This window comes from Podarcis filfolensis (genome assembly GCF_964270895.1).
Source record: "Podarcis filfolensis genome assembly, chromosome: 11".
In the NCBI taxonomy this organism is placed as follows: Eukaryota; Metazoa; Chordata; class Lepidosauria; order Squamata; family Lacertidae; genus Podarcis; species Podarcis filfolensis.
In genome coordinates, this window is record NC_139613.1 from 34,928,193 (window position 1) to 34,937,425 (window position 9,233).

Here is a 9,233-nt window from a genome sequence, read left to right on the forward strand (position 1 = left end):
ATTCTGATTAAAAAAGTGAAACCCCACTGGTGTATCTATAATAGCTATGTCCTTTGAGACCAACAATGAATGAAGAATCTGAAACATGAACTGGATTGTGATTGCTTGGCTCTAAAATTAGAACCTGAAATTCAAGGAGTGGAGCCCAACTGCTCTCATCACAAAGAAATATATCAGAGCAGAAGTATCCAATCACTGTGTAATTTTATTGCCGTTTAGTTTAAGATTCCAAAAGAAAATGGAGACATTCGAAAAGTGAAAAATAGCACACTAGTCCTAAATATTTGCTACTGTATTTTCCAGCTAAATGAAAGCTGCTAGTGTAATATCAAGTTAGCAACACTGAAAATAGTAAATATTCAGGTATTTCTCTATCTTAAGTAAATCATAGAACTGTACAGTTCGAAGGGACCCCAAGGGTCATCTAGTCCTGCAACGTAGGAATCTCAACTAAAGCATCTATGATAGATATCCACCCAACCTCTGCTTCTAAACTTCCAAAGAAGGAGAGGCCACAACCTCTCGAGGGAGCCTATTCCACTTCTGAATCGCTCTTACTATCAGAAAGTTCTTACTGATATTTAATCAGAATCTCCGCTCTTGTAAGTTGAATCCATTGGTTCAAGTCCTACCCTCTGAAGCAGGAAAAAACAAGCTTGCCCCATCTTCACTGTGACAGCTAGGGCAGTCGAAGGCATCCGGTTGTGCTGCTGCAGATGCAGCAAGGTGTTAAACCCACTATTTTAGGTAACAGTGGCAAAAAGAAAGCATTAATATAGACACAGCACTGGGGTAGGCAGAACCCAGGGCCTTTGTGAGGATGCAAATTGCCACCTCTGTCAAAAAGCAAGATCATTTGGTGAATGTAGAGGGAGTGATATTCCCTCTCCTCAACTGATCTGCATTGATCAGTTGAAAAGTGGGACTACCATGTATATCTGTGTGTCCTATGTGTATGTGTGCAAGAATGTGGGATGGCTACACCCACTACTGGTATGTCGTCCTTGAAGAATTGGCCAGGTTTGAATGTCACATTTGGACCAAAAATGGTTAGCCACCACTGCTATAGACAGGTGTCTGGAAGAATTCCTGTGGTATGCTTTGTTCTGCGGGTGTCTCTCATGTATGACCATAACCGATCCACTAATAATTGAAAACAATACATTAGATGAATCTTTAAAAATATATATCAAGATTCCTTTATGACATTATACATAGTTTGGATTTCCTCCAGCCCCATCCACAGAAAGGGGTAAATGCATGGCTATGAAATATGAATGAAAAAGAACGTGACATTCAAGAGAACAAAATAGGCCAGCAGACTAATCCCATGCCAGCCACACAGAATTTCTGCAGCCACCACGACAGCCAACATAAGCCAGATAAAAGGCCAACCAAACACCCAGATGCTGCTGTTGGAAAATTACATGCTAGAACTCAGCATCTGGGTTTCACAGCTGCCAAGTTCATCCCATGGGTGTCCACAGTATTGGCTCAGATGTTGGACCAAACAGAAGGGAAGTGGGCAACATGGAACATGCTGAACACCACAGTTAACAAGATGATACAGAGCCAAGCGAGTAATAAAAAAGCATGAACTTGCCAATGTGGTTTAGAACTTTCAAAAACGGAAGCCAAATCTAGTGTGCATCCCAAATACCAGATATAAGCAAGAAATCTCTCTCCAGGTAGTCCACTGGAACAATAGCAAAACTTGTAATTACAGTTGGTGTAGAATGCGGTCACCTGCCTTCTGGTCTCACCAAACTGCCTGTAAATAACCAGAAAGACTTTAAAGGCCTGTAACATTGTGAAAAGATCTGCATGTCATGCTTTTATATATATATAAAACAACAACAACAATCAAATATCTCAAATTAAAGGAAAATTCGTCGGGGAAATAAAGTCCTTTAAAGAGCTATGGGTAAGCAAAAGAACCACTAAATTTGTTTACTGATCAAAATGAATACTAAGAAAGTAAAATGTAAGAAAAGCTAGTTGAAGGTTGCGGTATACATTCCTGATTCTTTTGATATTATTCCAACTTTTGCACCTGGATATCCAACACATCTCTCCTGTGGACATGTTCAGACTTCCTTAATAGTTGATATGGAGTGATAACTTTCTGTTTAGAACCTGCATAACTTCTCTAGTCACATAATAACAATTTTATTATTTGCACCCCACCCATCTGACTGGGTTGCCCTAGCCATTATGCCCCAGCATAGTTGCAGGCCTTTAAATTTAGAGCAGTGGCCATAGGCAAGTGTCTTCTACAGTGAGAAAACACAAAAGTCACCCATTCCCCATTTCTCTTAGCTTGGCTACCTCATTACCTTTGAGGAAAAGATATAGGTTTCAGCATTTGAGTCCTATCAGCAGAAGCCCATGCAAGGACTTTTGCTTGCACAATAGGATTTCCCCCCACTCCTACCCCTGTGTATCCCTTTCCTCAAGTAGAGCTACTCTACATGTCACTTGCCAAGTCTGTCCACCAAACATTCCTCTTGACTCAGGATGGATTATGGAGCAAACGTACCTTCTGGCTGGGGAGAAGCAGGGCTGGGAGCAGCAGTGGCAGAGTCATCACTGCATCCACAGTCCTGGATTTGCACTAGCCAGCGCTTAAGTAAGAGAGGCAGTATTTTTCTCAATTTTTGCTGTGTAGGCTCCAGGGCTTGTGCAATGGGGTGGTCCAGGTCAGGACTCTCCAGATGTTAGCCCAGTTTAGGATCCAGAGGATCCTTGGCTGACCCAGCTATGCCTCTCCCCAATCCATGACATCCCACTTTGGAGTCTTAAACTAGCCACAGCCAGCAGGACCATAGCTATTGGTAGCCTGACAAGAATCCACACCACTGGCTGGTGCAACAGAGCCCTCCATAACAGTGTAGTTTCCCCACCAGAGAAAGGAAGTCTCTGCTCCATATGCCAAGGACTAAGACTAAAAAGACTAAGGTTGTAATCTTAGCAGAAATTAAGTAGTAAGCACCATTGAATTAAATAGTATCTATGTTTGAGAAGACGTGGTCCAGATTATGCTGTCAGTTTATTTTTTTCTCTAGCCCATTTTCTAGTACTACATGATAGGCCAGTATTCTTCTAAAGCAGAATGCTTTGTGTATGTATTTATTTCATGGGAATGTGTGTGATGTTGTGTTTTAATGGCACTTGTTTCTAGAAAGGGCACGTTTTAAGGCCAATTGTTGATGGCAGCCTCCCTTCAAACATTGCTTCTAACCATGAGAAAATCTCAGGATGAAATTTACCACTCAGTATGTAACAGCAGTGCTTTAGGGAAGATTGATCACTGCTTTTGGAGCTCTGGAAGCTGTAAATTGTTGCAATCTGAGAAGATGTGTGACTTTCTCTCACAGATGAGTTTTGTTCTAGGCAGAGGAACAAGCACTTGCTCCATGTTTCCTAATCCCAAATTATCAGAGGTAGGCCACATTGTACTTAACCGTGTTGCCACTTGCAGCTGCTTGAAAGAAAGAAAGAAAGAAAGAAAGAAAGAAAGAAAGAAAGAAAGAATAATAGATTTGCCTTTCTACAGCTTCTTTAGAAAGTCATCAAGTGTTATTCTGAAGATGCTGTTGAAAAGTAAGGGGAGGGGAATTCGAGAGCCAGTGTGGTGTAGTGGTTAAGTGCGGTGGACTCATAATCTGGTGAACCGGGTTCGATTCCCTGCTCCTCCACATGCAGCTGCTGGGTGACCTTGGGCTAGTCACACTTCTCTGAAGTCTCTCAGCCTCACACACCTCACAGAGTGTTTGTTGTGGGGGAGGAAGGGAAAGGAGATTGTTAGCCGCTTTGAGACTCCTTTGGGTAGTGATAAAGCGGGATATCAAATCCAAACTCTTCTTCTTCTTCTTCTATGGGCAGCTCATACTTCTGCAAAGGTATAATGCAAGTGTTATCCAGTTTAAAAACTGATCGCAGACCTAAACTTGCAAGATCCCAAATCATTCCTGAGTGTGGGATGAATTTAAAATATGAAATAGCAGAGCCTTTTATGTGATGGCTGCATGATTGTAAACCAGTGCTTGTTGTTGTTTAGTTGTTTAGTGCTTACCAGTGCTTACAATCAGACAAATATTATTACTTGCAGCTGCTTGCCTGTTTCCTTCATTGTATCCTTGGGAATAGCCTGACATGACATAGACCAGTCAGAAGATGCTGTACACATTTTTTAATATGATACACACTCTGGGCCAATTTTGGGTTTCATGAGTTGACCCTTGTTCTAAACCAGGATTCCCCAACCTTCCAAATTGATGAAGGAAATTCCTCTAACACTAACAAAATATCTTTGAAACACATAGTTTATTATATTTTAAAATGACGCTTACATTCAAATGCATCTTAATCAGCCTCATGTGCATTCAAATGCATCTAAATGATTCTGCAGTTTCATCCTGTGATAGTAAAGGTAAAGGGACCCCTGACCATTAGGTCCAGTCGTGACTGACTCTGGGGTTGCGGCACTCATCTCGCTTTATTGGCCGAGGGAGCCGGCGTACAGCTTCTGGGTCATGTGGCCAGCATGACTAAACCACTTCTGGCGAACCAGAGCAGCGCACGGAAACGCCATTTACCTTCCCGCTGGAGCAGTACCTATTTATTTACTTGCACTTTGACGTGCTTTCGAACTGCTAGGTTGGCAGGAGCAGGGACCGAGCAACGGGAGCTCATGCCGTCATGGGGATTCGAACCGCCGACCTTCTGATCAGCAAGTCCTAGGCTCTGTGGTTTAACCCACAGCGCCACCCACGTCCCCCCTGTGATAGTACAACTTGAATAAATGCACCTTTGCAAAGATGCATCAGAATAATAATAATTCAGTTCCCCCATTCATAAGCACTACAAACCCCCTGCTGCAGTGCGGCCTTGTTTAACAAAAGTCACAATCAGGACAAATAAGCACTGCAGTAACAAATTCGTAAAATTTCCAATGGATATGAACATTTGCCAGGTAACTTATTTCAGATTCACTGAGACTTCCCAGGAAGGAATTTGAAGCAGGAATAGTTTTCCTGGTTCCATGTGTGTGTTTGACATGCACTGAACAGAAGTAACTTTAAAGTTATAGTGTAAAAAAACAAGAGGAGGGGAAAGTCTGCAGAAGAGTGCTCCAGATGAATCTAAGCACTACTGATTAACACCAGTTTTTGAAATGTTAATTAGTTTTACACTTAACAGCTTGTCATTGTCTAAAAGGGCATTGGAGCAAACTTTACAAAGTGCAGACTGAGGAGTTTTTAACTCCTTAGTGCCAAGGCTGGCACATATCCACATGCTCTCAATGGTGTTATGAGTAGACAATTATTAATTAGCTGTAGTAGGTTGCAAAACAATGGCCTGGGTGTCTCTACAATGGCAAATTAGAGAAACAAGTACAATTTATATGAAGAAACACTTCAGTTCTATATATATTTTACAAAGTTATTTTGGGGGCTGACTTTTTTTAATGTAATTCAAGTCAGGGTGTCAGATGTACCATTTGATTTAGTATCCATGCAGCTGACTTGTGTTATGCATTATTTCATCAAGATACAGCGAGCAAATGATCACATTATTTATCTAAGAGTTCTGGAGAGCAACAATCCTCTTGTATTCATACAGGTTATGGGCCAACTTGATTTCTACAAGTCAAAACAAAGAGTACCTTAACAGGCCCAATTCCATGTGAAAGCAATCCCCTTGGTTTTTCTTTGAGCGACATGTGTTCCTTCTGCAACTCTTGTGATATTAGTTAATCTTTCACATCAAATGTAGTTGTTTTAATTTCTGAAAACCGTAATCCTGTTGCAGAACTTCACGCTACAATATTGTGAATTGTGGTAGATTCTGAACTGTAGTGCTTGCTATTAGTCACATGGTCTGACTTGTTGCTGAGGAGAAACTTCTCCACAGAGAACTTCCCCTTCACATTTGTGGAGGTGTGTGCCCCAAATTGGGGACAATTTAATGGTGCAGAGTTAAATGGCTCCTGGAAATGGAGTTACTGTCAGCAGCAGAGCGGTAGTGGAGCTGTGGCATTTGGCCTCCTCCTTTTAATGAGAACAAAAGACAGCTGGCTGCAACTCTCATCACTTCCAACACCACATGCCCCTAAAACAGGAATCTGTGGGATTTATGGCAACTGCCACCACAAACAATAGTTGCCACCATTTTTTTGTGGTGGCTGTTTTCCGGGGGGAGGGGGAGGATCATTGGCATGTAAACGCTAAGAGGAACTTGATAAAACATCATCATTAAAATGCTATTTAAAAACCTGCTACTGTCTTGTTACCACCTGAATGTCTCTCCACACAGAGAACTCTTTAAAAATCCACACACAAATTGAGAAATAACCCAAAGGCTTCTTCCAAATTTGCCACCCACAAATAGGCACCAAACTGTGAGGGGGGATGGGTTAGGGAGGATGACTTTTCATTCAGCATTGATCTTATCCAGGGGTATTTACAATTTCTGGAGTTCAGATTATCTGATCTGGTTCCTGAAAGGCAGTAGAAATTGTTTTTTGCTCTATTCCCCCATCACCACCAATTCAAAATGTTATCTAGAGCACCACCCATGTCTCTTACAACGGCTTTCCTGTCTACATTACTGATCCAATTATCTACCTTCCTCAAATTATGATTTAATTTCATGTATAGTAGTATCAAGATTCTTTCAATAAAGGCATACATCCAGCACAGTTTATGAAAACCTCAGAGCCAAACAAGAAAATAATAAAACAATTAAAAATTACAATGAAAATAGCAGGTGTATATCAGAAGTGGGTAACCATTAGCCCTCCAGATGTTGCTGGACTACAGCTGTCATCATCCTGGCCATTGGCCATGCTGACTGGGCCTGATGGGAGTTGTAGTTTAGCATCATCTGGAGAGCCAAATGTTCCCCATGCTTGGTATAAACAGTAGTTTGGTGTTGCTGTTTTTAATGAGCATGAGCTAAGCCTTCCATAGGGTTCTACCATTGAGAAAGTCGTCTCCCTAGTTGTCACACACCTTGCCCCAGAAGGCATGGGCACCTGTGGACATCCAGCAATATTTGCTTCACTTGAAACAGGTCCAAAGGCTTTGGGATCTCACGAAAAGCCTCTATGGATGTATCAATAGATACTGCTTTCTATTGGGCCAATACGCATGGAAAGGGTTTAACCAAATGTTACACGCACCCAGTGAAGTTGATCTACTTTAGAGTAATTTCCCACAGAGGTGGTTGTATTTAAATTGACAGGACAATCTCTAACCCTGTATGAATATCATGTGTGGTGTTCACCTATGTTTTACAGACCTATTGAAATAAATGAACATGACTAACTCCATGAATTTCAGTGGCTATACTCTGAATAAAGCATAGTTGACTACCAACCCATACTGTACATCACCAACAACTTTTATTGACATATTTGGATTTCTGTTTTCAATGGGAACAAATGAGAAAATATACATGAGGTGTGTTATAACATACATTATGCATATAAATCATGCTCTGAGTGTATATTTATTGAGTTGAGCTCTTTGTAGTTTGTTATCCTGCATTCCTTGACACTACTGAAGGTTTATTGCAACATGCTTTAACATAAGATTCAACCACTCCTGTTCTCCGAAATCTTCCACAATTTCTACCTTGCATTTAGGCAGTGTCCCCGCCCCCCCGAGGGTATTCAAGGGTACGCAGTACTGGCACTTTTTTGTAGAAGAAAAGCACTGGTTAAAAGTCTGGTAGTTACTGTAACAATGTCCTGGTGAGTACCTGCACTGTTTTTCTAGGAGGAAAGGTTCTACTTCTAAACTCACTGCTTTTGCACGTGCTACTATCAGATGTTTAACAAAAAACTTATGTAACTATAGAACTTTCAGTTCCATATGCATTGTGTTTCCTATGCAACAAATCTAAAACTTAAGTATATAAACATTAAAATTAGAATTGTTCTCTCATTAATTCCTCCAGTTTAACAAGAAGAAGACACCCCAAGGGGAAAAAAACCCGCTCTGGATTGGTGTTAAGAGTGACGATGGAACGTTTCAGTTTTCCTTATTCTGCAACATCTTCTATAAGAAGGCCGGTCCAGGGTGGGGGGGTTGGAATCTGTTAATAGAGTAATGGCACCCACTTTGCAGAATGCTCTCCCTTCGGAAATATGGGAGCCTCCTACTTTGGGATGTTCTCCCTGCCTGTTGCATACTGATTTATTTAACTGACTTTCACTGACTATCTATATCAAATCTCAGGCCCTTGGTGGCTGCTGTTATGATGTTTTTCCCCTGATAATTTTTGTATTGTTTTAACAGCTCTGGTATTCACTGTGTCAAAATGTTAAAAGATTTTTAAAAAATAAATAAATAAATACAAATAATATTTCCTCTGGAGGCAGAAGAGGTGGTAGTGTGGGAACATGCAGCAGGACACTGTGGAGGGGGAAAGTGGGTATTTTAAGAGAAAGAAAACCCTGAAAATGAACAATGTTTTTTTAAAAAAAACAACAACAACTGCGGATGCTGCATTCTCTATACGCAATGTGGGTATAATACTACATTGGTCAGCAACCATAATGTAGAAAGGTAATGTGCAAGTGTTTTTATATGCTTCTCAGAATTATAAAGGGAGTGTGAGTGGATTTTAAACATTTTGATTAGCACCACAAAGATTTTAATGCTTTATTTAAACAGTTTGCTATAGGGCAAACACATTTGGTAGACAAGTAAAATGAAAGCACAGGCATCAGTTTCTCTGTTTCCTATTAAGTAATGTTGCGAAGTAAGCAGAAGTTGGATTCAGATATCAGATAATTATCTTCACACTGTGTGTCACAGTAAATAATTTTAATTGGTTTAACTTCAGGGACCATTACTGGCCTAATTAGAAACATGAAAAGGCTACAAGTATTAGGAAATATCCTGAAGGAACGAGAACATTAGCAATTCTGTCAAGCCATTTTAAAAATAAGTACACAGAAGCAGTCGCATTTCAGTAAAAGGCAGATCACTTGAAAGGTGCTTTTAGGAAAACAGTACTTGTGAATTTGTTATAAAAGAACTCTGAGGATAAGTGCAGAGATTCCATAGCAGTTTGACATGTGTTATTACTGTGTTAAAGGCACGCTAGTACCGATTGCTGTTTTTAAAAAGCCCAGGTTAACTTTCTCTGAATTACACAGAAATGACAGAGCAGAGAGGCCTGGAGAGACGATGATTTACAGGGCAAACTAGCAAGATCAC

At 40.6% G+C, this 9,233-nt stretch overlaps 1 long non-coding RNA gene across 1 annotated transcript in view; it reads left to right on the top strand.

Moving 5' to 3' along the window:
* Nucleotides 1-8,261, top strand: part of LOC310745080 — a 320,552-nt gene extending 312,291 nt beyond the window's left edge. The window contains exon 9 of the long non-coding RNA XR_014539908.1: nt 7,966-8,261. This is a non-coding gene — a long non-coding RNA (uncharacterized lncRNA). The remainder of the gene's footprint in view (nt 1-7,965) is intronic.
* The last annotated feature ends 972 nt before the right edge of the window (nt 8,262-9,233 follow it).